General features: G+C 36.8%; 1 long non-coding RNA gene across 1 annotated transcript in view; it reads left to right on the plus strand.

Annotated features, from left to right (window-relative positions):
* The window catches only part of LOC122467030, a 64,219-nt gene that overhangs the window by 4,268 nt on the left and 40,674 nt on the right, over positions 1-19,277 (plus strand). The window contains exon 2 of the long non-coding RNA XR_006292825.1: positions 1,579-1,631. This is a non-coding gene — a long non-coding RNA (uncharacterized LOC122467030). The remainder of the gene's footprint in view (positions 1-1,578; positions 1,632-19,277) is intronic.

Here is a 19,277-nt window from a genome sequence, read left to right on the forward strand (position 1 = left end):
GCTATAGTTATCTTATTTCAATCTTCAATTTGTTCACTGTGCAAACTCCTTCCTAAGTGTATCGTAAGCGTTCTGCTTTATGACCATGATCATCTCATTGAATTAAATTTAATTTGATAATTGTGTGGATTTAAATCTTGTAACAAGTCTTTAAATCTTTATTTCCACATGCGTGCATGGTTTTATTTTATTTTTTTTTTCATTTGTATGTTGCTTAATAGGATCATGTTTTCAAGTCTATTTTAGTAAAGTAACGTGTAAAATAAAACTGAGACCTTATGTGTTTGAAATGAAAATAAAAGGCATATAGATCAGAACGGGAGAAATAAGACTGCTTTGTTTATAAGTGACATAATCATACATAGAAATGCTGAAATAATTTAAAAAAAACCTCTTGTAACTAATAAGCAATTGTAGCAAGGTTTCAGGATACAAGGTTAAGATATAAAATTCAGTCACTTTCCTATATACCAGCAATGAACAGCTGGAATTTGAAGTTAAAAGTACAATACCGTTTATAATAGCACCCCCCCCCCCAATGAAATACTTAAGGGTATAAATCTAACAAATATTTATATGAAGAAACTAGAGATATAAATCTAACAAGATTCATATGAAGAAACTAGAAAACTCTGATTAACTCAAAGCACTGAATAAAAAGGTATTCCGAGTCAATAGATACAAAGACTCGGGACGCCTGGATGGCTCAGCCAGTTGAGCATCTGACTCTTGGTTTTGGCTCAGGTCATGGTTTCATGGTTTGTGAGTCCAAACCCCGCCTTGGGCTCTGTGCTGGCAGTGCAGAGCCTGCTTGGGATTCCCTCTTCCTCCTGCTCTCTCTGTCCCTCCTCTACTCTCTCTCTCTCTCTCTCTCTCTCTCTCTCTTTCTCTCTCTCTCTCTCTCAAATAAAGAAACTTAAAAAAAATTTTTTTGAAAAAAAAAAAAGACTCAGTATTGTCAAATGTTAGTTTTTTTCCCCCCAATTTGATCTATACATTCAATGGAATCCCAGTCAAAATCCTAACAATATATATTTTTTTGGATATTGAAAAACTGATTGTAAGTTTAAATGGAGAGGAAAAGCCCAAGACTAGCCAACACAATCTTGAAGGGCATATGAGGGAAATGTCTTCCTTTCTCCCAATTTTGCTGTGAAACTAAAAATTTCCTTTAAAAGTAAAGTCTCAACAAGAAAAAAAATAAGTTTTAGGGGAGCATGGGTGACTCAGTTAAGCCTCCTACTTCAGCTCAGGTCTTGATCTTGTGGTTCATGAGTTCGAGCCCCGCATCAGACTCTGTGCTGACAGCTCAGAGCCTGGAGCCTGTTCTGATTCTGTGTCTCACCTCTTTCTGCCCCTCCCCATGTATGCCTCCCCTCTTAAAAATAAACATTAAATTTTTTTTCTGTTTATTCATTTTTGAAAGACAGAGAGAGACAGAGCACAAGCAGAGGTGGGGTGCCCCTCAAAAATAGACATTAAAAAAAAAGAAGAGTTGTTGCCAAAAGTTCATAGAAATGACATAGTCTAAAGTATGTTCAAATAATTGAATCTTCAATATACACATTTCTCCTGTAGGCATCTGGCAGAAAGAGAAGCACTGAAATTGTCAGAGGATCTACTCACTACATGTAAGTGATAAACTTTTGTGATGAGCTGAGTAAAAAACCAGGGCAAAGTTATTTCAGTGACCTCAGAGATGTTTCCTTCACTTGGGGTCATCACATGTAAAGTTTGCCTTCAGTATAACCATGAGACTCAGAAATTCCCATTCATGCCCAGTTCCTTAATCACTCTGATTCCATTGTAGGCAAGAAAAAAGACAGGAGAGAACAGGTCAACACTGTGGTAATAATACTTTAAAGAATACTTTCCCATAAGAAAAAAGAAATTGGGATGGTACATTTCATGGTTCTTTTCTATCTCTGCAGCCAAATGAAGTTATCCAACTAAGTATAGCCTTTCTGTGGAGTCTTCACCCTCAAAGATGTTACGACTCTATTATCTTCTCTCTCTTTCTTAGTATTGGCCTTCCAAATTTGTGATGATGTGTGCATTTCAAAAACGTTTTCCAAACACTGCACTCAGTAATGGACCATTTGTTTAAGAGGGTCAGAGTAGTTCACACTTCATAACGTGTATAAATGAGTAAGAGTGGGTCAAATATTACCTTACACTTCTATAACCAAACGCAAGTTATTATGGTTATACTTAAAGGGAGGTTATTGTGACCTTGGCCCCCATATTTTAATAAATTATTACCATATTCAACAGTGAAAATTCAAGCATTTGATCAGAGGTCATTCTTGAGTTTTCATTTTCATCTAGGAGCTAATTTGACTTCTAATATGTAGAAATCACTAAGTGCCCAAATCATTCTAATATGTAGAATCTCACTAAGTGCCCAAATTCCTGTGTTATTCTTTAATGCAGAAAAGAACATGATTCTTAAGTTCTTCAGACTTCCAGTTTAGACTTTTACATATATTGATAAGGATTTATAAATACAGGAATGACAAGCTCTGTTAGACATCATACAGCTTATTTTATGAAAGATAACTGTCTTAAAATGAATATATTTTAGTCTGGAAGAACTCAGATTGAAACACTGTCTCTGGAGAGGAAGTAAATTAAGTAGAATATGCATAAATATTAATATGTCCATTTTTAAAATTATTTTTGACTATCTGGGTTGAAAGAATAGATAGTATGAAATGGAAATAACAGGTTTGGTAATCACCCAAACCTAGGAGCAAACCCAGGCTTGAGCCTTTTCTAGAAACTTTTGGAATCTTAGGTTATGTGAAAATTTTCGAGATTCAATTCCCTAATAAGGAAATAATACCACTGATTTTTTTTTTTTTTTTTTTGCTGGGGGGTGGAGAAGTGAGCAAAATAATAATATATAATGTGTTCAATACGTGTAAAGTTTTCCTTCCCTTAGCTAAAGCCCCTATCATGGATTAGCATCACTGTTCTCCTGAGTCTCTAGTTTAGTGGGCATTATTGGGACTTATGTTGGTTTTATGTAAACAGGCAACACAATGTGTTGTTAGAAACATAGGATGTAGATTCAGAGATCCTGATGTCAAGTTCTGCCTTGAGAACACTTTTGCTGTGTTTGTTGGACACATGACTTAAATAATGCTGGTGATGCTTTCTACTAAATCGTAGGTGTTTGTGAGCTCAAATGTGATAACAAAGGCAGACACTCTTTGCAAAACACAAAACTTTAGTCACTACGTGTCAGTCTAAGGAGCTGAAAAATATTAGAGATGTATTTCTACGTGAAGGCTAGGCTAAATAACTGAACAATTCTGTTGTTTTTGCTACCTAACAGATAATACCCAACAAGGTTCAGTTGTTACTAATTGGCATTCATAATCTGTGTCCTGATCAAAGAAATTACTATGATATGTAGATTTATTTATGAATATATGCACATTACATGGATTCACCTGTTTGAAATCAGATTCCTCAGGTTCCATGGTATCCTGGTGTCAAAGTTTGAACTTTGTGAGATGTTTTCAAAATTTATGAATGATTTAGAGCAGTCATTTGACATTTGAAACCTATGAAATGAGAATATTTTAAAATAATTGTTTAGCTTTTCTAACCAAGCTAAATGGTCATCATAAGATCCTGTGAACTGGGTATCATGCCTTTTTTTTGTTTCCCCACTTTTACATGGAAGCTCTACCCCCAACCTAGGGCTTGAACTCATGACCCCAAGGTCAAGAGCCACATGCTCTGCTGACTGAACCAGCCAGACACCCCGAGACATCTTCTCTCTGACAGAAGAAACCAAGATGCAGAAAAGTCAAATGAAAAGTTAAAATTTATATGGTCAGTGAGTGGAAGTCTAAGGGTAGAGCCTATGTTGCCTGTTCTTAGATAAAATGAAATGTTCACAATGTGAATATCGTAAATAACACATTCCCCCTACAGCCCCCAAAGCAGGCCTCTGATGAATGTGACTCTGACACCTCACTCTTTGTGCTCAGGATGTGCCTCTGTGTGACCCTGAGTAATCTCAGTAAGTGGATTCTGTTTAAATAGAAGAATATGATGAGATGAAAAGAAGGAAGGTGGGAGAGAAGGTGATTCCAAACGTAGAACAAGAGACATTTCATGAAAAATTGATCACCAACAAAAATGAAAATAGAGGGGCGCCTGGGTGGCTCCGACGGTTAAGCGTCCGACTTCGGCTCAGGTCATGATCTCACAGTTTGTGAGTTCGAGCCCCGCGTCAGGCTCTGTGGTGACAGCTCAGAGCCGGGAGCCTGCTTCACATTCTGTGTCTCCCTCTCTCTGCCCCTTCCCTGCTCATGCTCTGTCTCTCTCTGTCTCAAAAATAAACATTAAAAAAAAAAATGAAAATAGATGCAGCTCTCTGAAACAGGGATGCTCCATTATCTTGTTTTACCAAAGATCGAGTTTAAATGTTGTCTCTAAGGAGACACGTAAGGATTTTTGGTTGCGTGAAAAGCGTAATCTATATTCAGAATATTTATGAAATTAAAAAAAAAGATTTGGGGAAAACTTATTTATTTCTTAAGTTTTTTTTAAATTTTATTTTTGTGAGTGGGGGAGGGGCAGGGAAACATTTATTTTTACGGTTTTTTAGTTTTATTTTTGAGAGAGAGTGCGAGTGAGGGGGGGCGGGGAAAGTTTATTAAAAGTCAAAAGTCTGGGTGATATTCTGGGAAAACGGTTTTAAGCGGGAAGTGAAAGAAAAGTTTGACTTCTGTCAATCCTTAATGCATTTTCACAGTCACTTAAAGAGGCAGATTTATGTGTGTGCGTTTTGGTTCTATATATTGGCTAAATGAATATCAACAATTTAAGTTTATAAAAATCCTTAGGACACTTAAGGGTTCACACGTCACTTAGCTTAAAAACCAACCACATTTTACTATTCCTTCTCCTTGCTTTTACCCACCCGTGGGTACACACACGTAGGCACGCCCTGTGGTGGGGTTTGCAGGGGTGAGAGGGTACAAAGGACACTTACAGCAATGGTTACTCTGGAGAAAGAGCAGATCAATAGTAAGATGGACTAAAGGACCAAAAACTATCTTGACTGAATGGCAGTGCCCAGAACGGTAATGTTTGCTCTTGTATCAGCCAGGTATTGAAGGTGTTAGGTATTCGTATAATGCTTGATAACCATATATTATTATGCCACATTCCATAATGAGAGTAACAACAAGTCATTTGGGCTTATCAACCAAACCTGAGTACTGCCACGCCTTGTTAATATCAAGGGACAATGTAACTTAGGAAAACAAAACCTTAACTGTCAGCATTCATTCTTTTTTGTGGGCACATCGGGGAATGGCGTAATAAGATCCTAGACCCTAGTCAACGTATAGTATTTTCTCTGTTGGGGACTGTGGCAAGAACTGAAAGGGAAATTTTCATTAGCTACACAACTATTACTGTCATAAATTACTGCCAAAGGTAGGGGCACCTGGGTGGCCTAGTTGGGTAAGTGCTGGAGTTTTCATTTAGGCTCAGCTGTTGATCTCCTGGTTCATGGGATCGAGCCCTGCATCGGGTTCTGCGCAGACAGCACAGAGTTGCTTGGGATGTCTCTCTTCCCCCCACCCCCCACCTCCTGTTTACTCTCTTCCTCAGAACAGATAAATAAACATAAAAAAATAAATTACTGCCAAATCTAAAAAATAGAGAAAACGCTTCCATACGGGCAGAAAGGCACTGGTTGGCCATTTGCGTTTTTGTAGACTTTGAATAGGTGAGAGCCTCACATTAAAAATAATGGAGTTTTGGGGTGCCTGGGTGGCACAGTCGGTTAAGCGTCCGACTTCAGCCAGGTCACGATCTCGCGGTCTGTGAGTTTGAGCCCCGCGTCGGGCTCTGGGCTGATGGCTCAGAGCCTGGAGCCTGTTTCCGATTCTGTGTCTCCCTCTCTCTCTGCCCCTCCCCCATTCATGCTCTGTCTCTCTCTGTCCCAAAAATAAATAAAAAACGTTGAAAAAAAATTTAATAAAAATAAAAATAATGGAGTTTCTTTCTTTCTTTTTTTTTTTTTTAAGAAGAGGGGAATATGAAGAGTTCTATCTTCTATGGCTCTTAATTTTTTTTATGTAAGCCACTGTGCTGATACACCTGGGTGACACAAACACATACCCACCAGACTTGCACCTGGTAATTCAGTATTGATCTCATTAACAACAACTGGGTTTTCATGAGCAATTAAAAAAAAAGAATTTCCCTTCTGTTCAACCACTTTTTTACAAAGCACCTTTTCACCATTCTGTTGCCTTTTTAAAATGTCTACGTCAGGGTCTGGAACCTATAGTTGCTGAGAACTACTCCTTATCTGAATCCCATCTCTACCCAGATATTTCCTTCGAAACGGGAAGGGCCCAAAAGTCTGGCTGCAGGACCCCACACTATTGGCTCAAAGAAGCCTGAAGGAGATCTGATCTGTCACCGCCTCACATGCACTGAGTCTGTCATGAGAGGTCTACTGGTCCAAAGCCTTCCAATTTCTCCCGAGTCTGGTCTGGCAGGTCCCACAGACCAGCGCTCTTGTCTACAAGTGATACTTCCCTCCTCTGTGATTGCCAATGCCAGCCCACAAGTAATTCAAATTAATAGTCTATCATATATTGAATAACTTTTAGAATTATTTCTTCAAATATTTTTTCTGAACTTTTCTTTCCTTCTTTTCCTCTTGGGATAACAATTGTTTATTTTTTTTTTATTTTTTGTCTCTCTCTCAAAAATAAATAAACCAAAAAAAAAAAAAAAAAGCCTTGTTCTTCCCTCTACTCTTCTTGGGTCAAGGTTCCCCTGTGCAGGTCTCTTTTTTTTTCTCATACCCTTTGCAAATCCCAGCCTCTTCAGCTCCAATTGGACTGACTTCCAGTCTTCCCATAATTCTAACATTGAGTTCTACTTCCCTGTGTCACAGTAGGTAAGGTGTCCCTGGTCAGATAGCCTGGGCAAAGGTGGGCCTCAATGTGTGTGCTCCCCTTCTCTCGGGGATCAGACTGCTATGCTGTCTGTGAGGTATGAATGACATTGTCTCATGTATATTATAGTTTTTTTTTAAGGAGATCATGACCTGAACCAAAGTCAGATGCTAAACTGAATGAGCCACCCAGGCGTCCCCCCAATATTATAGTTTTTATGGTGGATGGACAAATACTATACTAGTTACTTCGTCAAGATTGCATGCTGAAATTTACCCATTTCCTGTACATTTAAAGACGCTTTATTAATTTCTTCCAGTAGTAACTAAAACTGCCATCCAATTATTATTCTTTCACACATGATTAAATATTTTTCCTTAAAAGCTGCAGTGGTAGTGATAATTCTGGAAAAAGTCTAAGTCATCAATTTCAATTATTTAATATAATAATTATCATAAAATTATGACATTCTTACAGAATACCAACCATGGCACATAGCACCATATGTGGATTTCTCATTAATCCTTATAGAACTCTTTAAGGTAGATACTCTATTCATTCCAACTGTGAGAGAAACGGAACAGAGTAATCAACTCACTCAGTATGGTCTCATCATTAGCTAGCACCTTCTGAATTCCGGAAAGAAACTCTGGGAGTTTGCCCCCAGAGCCCACACGCTTGACACTTCTATCGTGTGAAGAATACTTAAATAACAAATTAAACTGTGAAATGACACATTAGTGATCAGTGCAAAATAAACAATTTTTTAGGGAGAAACCTTTAAAAGTCACAACATGGAAGCATAGCTAATGAACGTTTGTAAGTAAAACAAAAGGGGGAGGGAAAAAAACATTTTGCAGATATGTCATAGTAAAGAACGTACCAAGGGAAAAATAGGCTTGATAATTAATGTGTCGAAGAGTGGAGTTTCTGACTATAAATAACTCAAAGTTCAAACTAATTTCTTATTCTGTCATTAAAGGAAGAGGCAGGAACCACAAATCCCTAAAACTGGATGCAGGCAGGGAACTTGTTTGAGAATCCCTGCTCGCAGAAGATTTGTAAACCAGCATGAATTTGCAGCACACTTACTTAAGTGATTAAGGGAATTAACTATCACTGCTAGGGATTAAACTAGTTTAGATAAGTCACTGGTTTCTGGCAGGGCTACAGGGGGGAAAGGAGCCATGAATCATGGAGGAGAAGGCAACTGGCTCTGGACCCAGCCTGGCAAGTAGTAAGATCATTGACCTTGGGCAGGTCATTTCTCCCCTTGAGACCCTATCTGCGTTCAGGGACCTTGAATACATAATCTTTAAAGTACTTATTCCCTCTCCCTTCTATCCATACTTTATCAATGAAATAAGCAAAAGATCTTTGAAATTTTTAATCCAAAATAAAACTACCAAGTGAACAATGCTTAATGGAATCCTATTGTATGACAATAGATTTCACTGCAAATAAATACTTAATGATAACCATTCTTGGAATTTAAAACAATCTCACAGATCATCTAGCACAAATTAGTAACTAGTCTATATCACTGTATTCATTCAAATGTGCTTCTATGAGCCCTCCGTCCGTGGAAATTCTTGTAAATAGTTAGCAAACTTGACCATGGGAAATTCATCAGGATAGGAAGTAGGGAATTCCTGAACATCTAGACATCAGTGTGCCCTGCTAACGTGGAAGCTCTGTGATGAGAAGTGAGGAGAACAAAGCGAAACAAAACATCAGTCTACTGGCTAGAAGCTTATTTTGTTTCTTAGAAGCTGTGTGAAGTTAGACATTATTTTAATTTGTTAAGCTGCGATTTCTCAGTCTTTGAAATAAATTAATAATGTCAAATCTGCATAGAAATTAGAGGATTGCTGATGGTGAATATAAAAGATGGAGTAGTTATCATTCATCATCTTTCTTTGGTTTATATAGAAACAAAACTGCTATTTTATCAATTGTATTTTTAACAACCTTTTTGGGAATATCTCTGACATAAAAATAGTATGTATTGAAGCTACACAGCTTGACGTTTTGATAGATGTGTACATTGTGGAAAAAATCACCACAATCAAGCTAAAAAATGTATCCTCGCCTGCACAGGTACAATTTCTGTGTGTGTGTGTGTGTGTGTGTGTGTGTGTGTGTGTGTAGGCTTGAAGGTCTATCCTCTTTGAAAACTCTCAAGGATGGAAGACGTTGTTAACTATCACCACCATGCTGCACATTGACTCTCCAGAACTCATTCATCTTGCATAACCAAAACAATATGCCCTTTGACCAATATTTCCTCATTTCCCTCCCCCCCATCCCTGGCAACTGCCCTTCTTCTCCCTGCTTCCAGGTAGAAGTGAGGTCATGCAATATTGGTCTTTCTCCTTCTGGCTTATTTCACTTAGCGTAATGCTCTCTACTTTCATCCATGTTGTTGCAAATGGCAGAATTACCTTTTTTTTTAAGGCTGATTTGTATATATATTTTTTTCAAAATTGGTGCCATCATTATGAGAAACAGTGTGGAGGTTCCTCAAAAAATTAAAAATAGAGCTACCATATTCAAGCAATTCCACTTCTGGGTATATATTCAAAGGCAATGAAATTTGGAAATCATTTATGGTTTTGTTTTAACTTCTACTCATTCTTTAATTTACAAGAGAAATAATATCTCAAGGCATGAAAGATATGAATATACTTAAGAGAATTCTGGCAATTAAGTAAAAATGTATAAAATAGAGTGTAAACAAAAGCAGATTATCTAAACAAGAATTTGTAAAAGTGTAAAGTTCAGTAAACATATTTAATACAGTTTACTAATTTTCTTGAAAACATATGTAAATTAATTTAGATTAAACACAGTTTAAAGCTTGACTGAGTGATTTGTCACATTATAACCATTCGAATGATTGTGTCATTATTATTTTTTTTAATTACTCCTGATACCAGATTTACAATGAAGGAAATATTCTACCTCTTCTCAGCATTTATCCTTTGAATCCTTTATTTAAAGAAAACTCATATTGCTTACTCTCTAACATCTGTGCTAGATGTTAGAAAGATATAAAAATCAGTAAAATATGGGTCTTTCTTTGAAGGTACTTATCATGACAAAGTGCGGTCATAATAGAGATAAAAACATCCTGAGGTTGGAGATAATTTTATCTGAGGTATGAAAAGTGATATCCCAGAAGAAATCACATTTTAAATGGACTTTGAAATAGAGAAGTGCTTTGATAAATGGGGGAAATGAAAGGAGCAGAGCCACAGATAGGTGAAAAGTGTGGCTTAGTTTGGAAACCCATAGCATGAAATAACTAGAGAGTAAAGTGCATAGAAACGTTAGTGGAGATAACGTAGAAGTTGTTGATTGGTGCTAGATCATGGAGGCCTCTGAATGAGATAGTAAGGAGTTTATATTAAGTACGGAGAGCCATTCAGGGCCCCTGGCATTTTCTAAGATGGTGAGAGATGTTAACAATTAAATTTCAGAAATACTGCATCCAGTTTGGAAGGGAAAGGTTTGAAGCGGATCAGAAAGGATGGGGATGAGAGTTGAAGAGATTCTAGGGTAGTGGTAGATATAGATATAGGTTTTCCTTAAAAATGCAGTGCAAAAGAGGAGGTGGCATTTCATCACGTCTAGATTCTTCCTGGTGTTCCTGGCACACTGTCCAGATGCCTGGCCATAACTGGGACATGACCAGGCCAGTCATGGTGCCTTAGTTGGCTGTCTCCATGATCGCCCTTTGCTAACTCTGGCTCCCTGTGGTCCCGCTCTCTGGTCTCACGTGTCTGCTCCTGGTTCCTGAGACCTTTCTCCTTTCCCCTTTGCCCTTTCAGCTCTCGGTGGAGCCCTAGATCTTTTCCCCCTCTCAAACCCCAGGTTCTTCATCAGTCACAGATGCCCTAATGATTTGAATGGGAAACTGGGAACCAACCAAAAGCTGGTCAAGTGATTTCCAGAGGCTGGTTTCATTTTCAGATGTCTCTCTGTATTCTTGTCACAAAAGTCTCTCCTGACAAACTGTCTACATAGACAACTTCCTTAATGCCAAATTTTTGTTCAAACATTACCTTCTTGAAAAGGCTACATGGACCTGTTTAAATTTCAACAGACCACCTCACACTTAGCTCTGAATCTGCCATAACAGACTCTATTTTTAAAATATAAATCCTGCTGTAAGTATTCATTGCTTTCTAATATACCATGTTAATTTCCATATTAAACTTTTGTCTGTCTCTCCTATAGTCCCAGCAGAACATAAGTAACATAGAGAGAGTCTTTGTTTATTTTCGTTGAACCATCTCTCCTCAGTAAAATTCTTCACAGCTGCCACTCAGCAGGCATTTCTGGTAGACTGGACTGAATTGGGAACATTTCTATGATAGGAGTAGTAAATTACTACTTGGCGCATGTTGTGGGCAGACTAATAGCCCCCCAAAGAGGTCCATGTCCTTACCTTTGGAAGCCAAGCATATTGTGTTTCATGGCAGAGGGAATGAAGGATTCAGGTAGAATTAAAATTGCTGATTGCCTGAGCTTCACAAAGGGAGATTATTCTGAATTATCTGCATGGATCACACATTCCTTAAAAGTAGAAATGGAGGCAGAAGATGTTTCCACATAGAGATAGGACATGAGATTAATTCAATCTGCTGTTGCTGGCTTTAAAAATGGAGGAATACAGCCAGGAGCCAAGGAATGTGAATGGCCTCCAGAAACTGGAAAAAAACAAGGAAAGATATTCTCCCCCTAGAACTCCATCCAGAATGTTAGCCCACCAAGACCTTCACTCCGTGGGAACTGTGTCAGACTTCTGATCTACCGAACTGAAAACTAATAAATGTGTGTTGTTTTAAGCCACCAAACGTGTGGTGATTTGTTACGCCATCAATAGGAACCTAACACAGCACTTTTCATGAGGGAAGGGTTAAAGTAGTCACCGCCCTTTCCGTGAGCTTGTAAATTCCATGGCTGTTAGTTCTTGAAATGTTCTCATGTGATTCTACATGTGTATGATTATAATTTCAGAAAACCACTGCTCTGAATGTTTGGAAAATCTTTCCAAATCCTTGGTCACAATCTTTCTGGCATGTCTACTGTTAAATAGAAAACCATAGACTGAAAATAAATTACAGAGCATATTTCCAATCTCAGTGTTTTGCTGTATCCTTACTCTTCTTTCTCTTCAGCTATTTTTACTGCTAGAAACATCTGTGAGAAGAGCTGGATGTGAAATAGTATGGAATACGGTTTGCTGAGAGGTGCTCTGAAAAAAAAAAAAGACCATGTCAATAGTTTTTACTTAAGAAAAAGCCAAAGTAACATTGAAACTGCACAGACTGCATTATAAAAATACTCTTCAAAGTGTATTTTACTTCGAAATAGTTGCTCATTAGGTGGAAAGTGTGGCTATATTATGGAAAGAGTATTAGATTGAAAGTCAGGCTATTTTGTCTCTATTAGTTCTTTATTTTTAGACTGTATGTTCAGTTTCTGTATGTGAAGGTGCAAAACTTTAATGTGTAAAGTGTGATGTTTAAATGTGAGGCAAACTATTGTAAGTAATGGAAAAAATGTTAATTGAATAGTCAAGAGACAGGATTTCATTCGTAAAAAGAGCACAAGTTTTAGAATCACAACGAGCTTGGCTTGAATTCTCACTCCGCCATTGCCTCTTGAGGCTTAATCAAGTTCTTTACTCTCTCAGCTCATCTTGCTCCTCATTTGTAATAAGAACAACAATCCCAGTTTTAAGGGCTGTTTTGAGGACTTAATGTAATAATGCTATCGGTTTCCTCATGCAGTCTCTTGCTTTTAATAAAAAAAAAAATAATGTTAACTGAAATAGATCCAAGCAAGTTTCTCTGTATCTGGGGATCTTCTATGAGACTTACCTCTGTCTTCATTTATAAGAAGTGATTCTTGCTCCTTCTGAGAGAACGAAATGAGACAACATGTGGATTTGCCTAATACTGATTTGGTATTCAACAATTATTTACTAAAAAATACAGAGTCCAAAGTCCATACGTTCTGTTTTCTGAGGAGGGCTTGGCACAGGTTAAGAAATGGCAACATCTCAGTCATACGCCCTGATCTTACATAATGCATTTCCATCTTGTGAAGGAAGTATGAGTGTCATGTTGACCTTCAAGATGGAGAATATGGGCACATAACCCCCAGGGAAGGGGGGAATGCAAATTGTGGGAGCCTTTAGAGTTTGAAGCAGCTACCAGTACAGAGGTGTAGCAACAAGGGGAAAGAAGACTCTGGTGTGGACTGTAAAGTAATGGAAGGGAAGTCCAAACTTAAGAAAGAGATGAAGAGAAGAAAGAAAATCACATGTAGGTTATCTAGCTTTAGGGGGGTAAGGTAAGGAGGAGAACGTAACTGCTGTTGATATTCTTGTGTGGACACTGTCTCTCTCTGTAGGGCAAGGAAGTTTACCCTTTATGGTGTCATCAGTGTCTTTGGGGGTTTAATAAAACATGGTGACCTTCCTTTACCAAAATCAAACGAACATTTGCACAGAATTGCATAGCATTTAAGAGTGATCTGAAGTCCAACCATGGATTCTAGGTTAAGATCACCCACTCTGAATATATATTTTTAATCAGGAAATTACTTGATGAACATGAAATCAGAATCCAGTAAATGTTCGGTGACATTCAGATGGGAAACAGAGGTGCAGTATAAGATAGAATACTCTTATTACCCTAAGGCAAACGCGGATAATTTGCTTTTTGAGGTCAGAAGCAAAGGGTAAATATTTACAGCAAGAAGAATTGAGTTACTTGGTTCATTCATCCCACAGTGATCAGTAGCCCATCTGCTATTTCAGGTTCTAGGAAGGTTAATGTGGTAGCAAATTCCTAGATGAATTGGATGGGAAGGAAGCCAGAGGTGGGGAGTATAGACCTAAAGTCATCAGCAAACAGTAAAGAAGGAAGTGAAAGGGTCAGTTGACTTGGAGGTGAAGAACATTCATGAGAGGAAAAGCCCAATAGGCAGTTGAGCACATGGAATTAGGAGAAATTGCTTTATTTACACAGAAGTTAATTTGATACCTTTTTTATTGGATTTGTTTAGAGCTACAAACACTATCTCTTTATAGTAGCAAGCCATTTTGTTGTACAAGCCGGATCTTTGGGACAAATCCAAGAAACTTAACTTCCTCTGACACACAGTATGATCCAGCTTTAGTTTAAGGACAAAGTGTATGCAACCTATCGATACTAAAAATTGACCTCCAATTTATCATCTTAACCTGCGTTGGAACAACCAGTATGGAGGCATTACTATTGGATATAATGTCAAACAGGATTTCAAGTGCACAAACCTTCCCAAGGTTATTAAATTTCAAATATAAACTGGTGACATAGAGAAATGAAGTGTGAAAGGACAGAGGTGATACACCTGCATTTATTTTGGAAAACTGATTATTATTGCGTGGGTATCTGGAGCCACCTATATTGACATTTTACTATTTTGAGGGTAAAAAAAAAACACTTGGATTTTCCTTTTTTCTTTCCTATTACTTTATTTTTTATTTATTTATTTATTTGTAAATGTTTATTTTTGAGAGAGAGAGAGAGCAGGAGAGGAGCAGAGAGAAAGGGAGGCAGAAGATCTGAAGCAGGCTCCATACTGACAGCAGCAAGCCCAACGCTGGGCTTGAACTCATGAACTGTGAGATCATGACCTGACCTGAAGTCCAATGCTTAGCCAACTGAGCCACCCAGGCACCCCCCCCCCCCGCTTACTTTATTTTTAAATTTATATTATGAAATGCATATATAAAGTATATATAATATGCATGTAGAATTAAAGAATGAAGACAAAATGATGACAGAAAACTATTAACCAGCCTAAGAAAGATATTCCTGGATCACCATTTTCCCTCTCCCACAAAGAAAACCACTACACTGAATATTTTAGTAATAGTTCTCCAGATCTTTTACAGCTTAGTTTTACCCATTGCTCACTACATATAAATGGTATCCTAGCATAAGCCTTTTATGCATATGATTCTTTTTCTGCAAAAGCTTCCTTTCTAGGTTATTTGCCCAGTGTCTCTTTTTATAATCCCTTTTATACTATGGAGTATAATATGCACACAAACAATATGCAAAATACGTGTGTACAGTTTGACTACTGATGCTGATAAAATGAACACCTATATACACACCAACCAACTTTAAAAATGAAAAAGTCCCAATAACTGAATATACTCCAGTGAGCTTCTCAGTAATTATAGACACCTTGTCCAACTCAAAAAAAAAAATCTACTCCTTAGTATTTCCTTGGTTTCCTTAAGGTATGATCATAAATATACGCATTCCTATGTAATATTTTTAACTTTACATTTTAGACCTTCATACGAATAAAATCACTATAAATACAAAAAATTGTTGAATTTTGTGTTGTGTATCCATGTTGTTTTCTCAACATAGTTTCGGAAAATAGAATATATAATTAATTTGAAATAATATATTTTAGATTAAATTATATATCATTTTGTATTTTATACTAATTATCATTGCTGTATACTTTTTTGTTGTTTGACTCGGCTGTGATTTATTTATCTGCATTTTGATCATCTGACTTTGGTTATTGTTGTTGTTTATGTTGTGAATGACGCAAGTCTGAACCTTCTGGTACATGTCTCCAGATGTACATGTGCGAGAATTCTTTTACCATAGAATACATTTTCGAGGGTCATAGGTGGGAAGTAATTAAGTGGCCATGTAATTCCAGATTATTATTTCAAAATTATTGGTTCAAGCATAGTACCACTGTCATTTTATCAGTATCCTCATTGCTCTGTATTGCTAATACTTGTTGGAGTCTTATTTATTTATTTTTTTATAACTCAGTATGTTGAAGGTGAAGTGATGACTCATTTTGGTTTTTATTCCACTTATCGCTTGGGAAGTTGAATAACTTTTTTTTTTTAATTTCCTGGATATTTCTGTTTTCTTATCTGTGAAATGCCTGTTTATGCATTTTGCCCTTTCTTCGATGGCCCATCACTTTTATTGATTTAGAACATTTTATTACACATTCCGACTATTTGGTTGGATTCACATATTAAAAATATAATCACTTAATTTGTGGCTTTGCGATTTTCACTATTCTTGTGGCTTTTGATAAACAAGAGATCTTGATCTTCATGTAATCAGTTTACAAGCCTTGCCTTTACTATTTGTTCTTTTTAAGTCTTAACTAACATTTTTTGGTATTCAAGGCCGTAACTATATTTTTTGATATTAATTTTTATCCAGATTTTGTTTTTTGCATTTAAGTTCTTAGTATTACTGAAGTTTACTTTTGTAACTAGAATGAGATCAATTTCAGTTTTCCCATATATATGACCAATCATTCCACTCTTTTGGATTATCATTCTGTTCCCACTGATATTAATGTAAGATGTATCAAAAATCAAACATGGATTTATTTATATGCCCGCCATTTACTACCGTCTTCATTTGTCTCTTACTGCACAAACTCATCGTATTTTAATTACTACATCTTTATTTTAAGTTTCGCTATCTGGTACAGAAGCCTTGTTGTTTTCCTTTATTAGAGTATTAGTAAATATTGACTTTTGGCTGTTGAGGGGAACAAAAGTGGCTTATAAATTTCTAGTTATGCTCACAAGAAAAAAGTCTGTTCTGAGTTTATTGGAATTGTAATTAATATATATAATTTTTTGTTGGGGTTACCATTTTTATGATAGTGGATACTACTGTTCATGACTTTGATATATCTCTTTGTTTATTTAGGTTACCTTTATTGGCTATAAAATAAATTTTTCTCTAAGGACCTTGCATATCATTATTTTTTTATTTTTTTTTATTCAAGGGGATCTTATTTTTTATTGCTATTGAAAATAACATCCTTTTTAAATAACACATTTTATGTCTATTGCTGGTAAATAGAAATGCAATTTACTTCTTCACAGTAATAGATCATATATCGGAAAAAATCGGTCAACCCTTTCATTAATTTCATAATTGAAAATTTCTTGGGGTGTTGTTTGGAAAAAAGTATTTTCTGAGAATAATGGCAGATCACCTCTTCTTTTCAATTCTAATAACTTTTAATTTTTCTCCTTTCTTTTGTTAATGCTATACACTACACAATCTATTCTCAACACGAAGGGATGTTATTATATTTGAAATTCAGTTTCTTGGCATTGCAGCATGTATTCTATGTGACCGTGTTGTTATTAAGAGTAAGTAAACATGGGGGCACCTGGGTGGCTCAGTCGGTTAAGCGTCTGACTTCAGCTCAGGTCATGATCTTACAGTTTGTGGGTTCGAGCCCCGCGTTGGGCTCTGTGCGGACAGCTCAGAGCCTGGAGCCTGTTTCAGGTTCTGTGTCTGCACCTTCCCTGCTCAGCCTCTGTCTCTGTCTCAAAAATAAATAAACATTAAAAAAAATTAAAAAAAAAGAGTAAACATGAAACATAACCGTATAAGTTCACAGCCTACAATAAATACCTAAAAATGTTTTGTCCCTGTCTTCACATGTGCACACAAAATGGTACATATTTATGTGTTAAGTTTAATGGTTTCCCCAGATTACTCTTGATTAATATGATTCCTTAATTGTAAATTATACACCTGGTAAGGATGGTAGTAGAGAGAGGGAAAACACACACACGCGCGCACACACACACGTGCACACGCACGCACACACACACGCACACACGCACGCACGCACACACACGCACGCACACACATGCATACAGTGACAAGGAAGACAGAGACTATCTTGAAATTGCCTTGTCTTTCTCTGTATCCAGTTAGAAATCTTATAAAGACAAGATAAAGGAAAAATGGCCTTGGATTATTTTGTCTTAAAATAAGTACTCATAATTGTCCCAAATCTCTGCCTAATATTTGTGTCCAGGGGGCGTTACTTAAAATGTTCCTCCAACTAGTGAAAAAATGACAAGGGCCGTCACAGGAAAGTGAAAAATTATGGAAGCCAAACCTCATTTACATTGACACATTCATTATAAACAGGGCCTTTGAGGAAAATCACTCTTACATATTTTTTTTCCCTGGGTGAATCATAAGTAAAAATAGAATAAATTCTGTCTGTAGGATTATGAACTGAATTCTGTCAGGTAAATTCCTATGATTTTCTTTGAAGTCAGCTTTCATTATACTCTTTCAGGGGTCCTCTGTGAATGTTCTGTTTTACTACAGTTTTGACTTTCATTAATTTGAACATTAAGGGAAAGAATTTTCAGAAGCCATCTGAGCAAAATGCTTTTACAATCCCAGCAGTGCTATTGATTCGAATAATTAAAATCTGAGCCTAAAATGAGAAACTTATTTGGAAACTGAAAATATGTAGATATTCCAAATCACTGCATTTATAAGCCAGTCGTTTCTCTCTTAGAGCAAAATCAAAGTACTGAAATGATTTCTATAACCTGAGGAAAATTATGGGGTTTTGCACGTAAAACTACATTTGCTAAATTATTTTTTCTATTTTTTTAACATAAGCCTATTCTGATGCTATGTTCTTTCTGTAGATACGTGAAGTTGAGTTAGAATTTTTAAAACTTCTAAAAGGGTGACCCAGGGATTTAGAGATGGGCAAACTTCAAGGACTAGAGAAAAGACCAGGAGCACAGTATAGACAGGAAGCCAGGGTCCTGTCTGTTTTGTGATGGCTAATTGTATATTTCAATAAAAGCCACCCTCTCATTATTTGTGCTGCTTTTCCATCTGACGAATAAAGAGGCATTGGGCTAAGATCATCTATGGCAAGGCATTCCTTTAAAGTGATATGTCAGTATAATTGCCACAAGGTAACACTGAACCACTCAGGTGAGGCTCAACCACATCAAACCCAATGCCCAAGGTACCAATAAGAGAGGACCCATCCCAGGCAGCTAAATGATGAGAAAAACAAGGGGAGACCAGGGTGTGTGTTTGTTTGTTTGTTTGTTTGTTTGTTTTTACTTCTATATGCCTCTTTCAATTTTTGTTTACTTGGCTTGCCTCATTCTAGAAGACCATCTTGAGGTGATCTCTTACCTCTGGAAGATGCCTTTAGCTAGAGAAAGTTTGAGATGGTGTTTCTCAATGAATACTCAGAATTTTTTTGAATGTACTATTTATTAAGTTGGCTCCATAGCTATGGAACCTCTAGCTGGTTCATCTGGAAAACAGCATTGATGATTGCAATAATTACATCTATTTAGTGGTCTTCTAACACATAAGATGATGCATATAAAGTGAGTGCTCAGTAAACATTAGCTGCTATTATAAGTATCATAACAATTATTGCTTCCCAAAGTGCTTATTAAAATTCAGA

This window comes from Prionailurus bengalensis, chromosome A3 (assembly GCF_016509475.1).
Source record: "Prionailurus bengalensis isolate Pbe53 chromosome A3, Fcat_Pben_1.1_paternal_pri, whole genome shotgun sequence".
Classification (NCBI taxonomy): domain Eukaryota; kingdom Metazoa; phylum Chordata; class Mammalia; order Carnivora; family Felidae; genus Prionailurus; species Prionailurus bengalensis.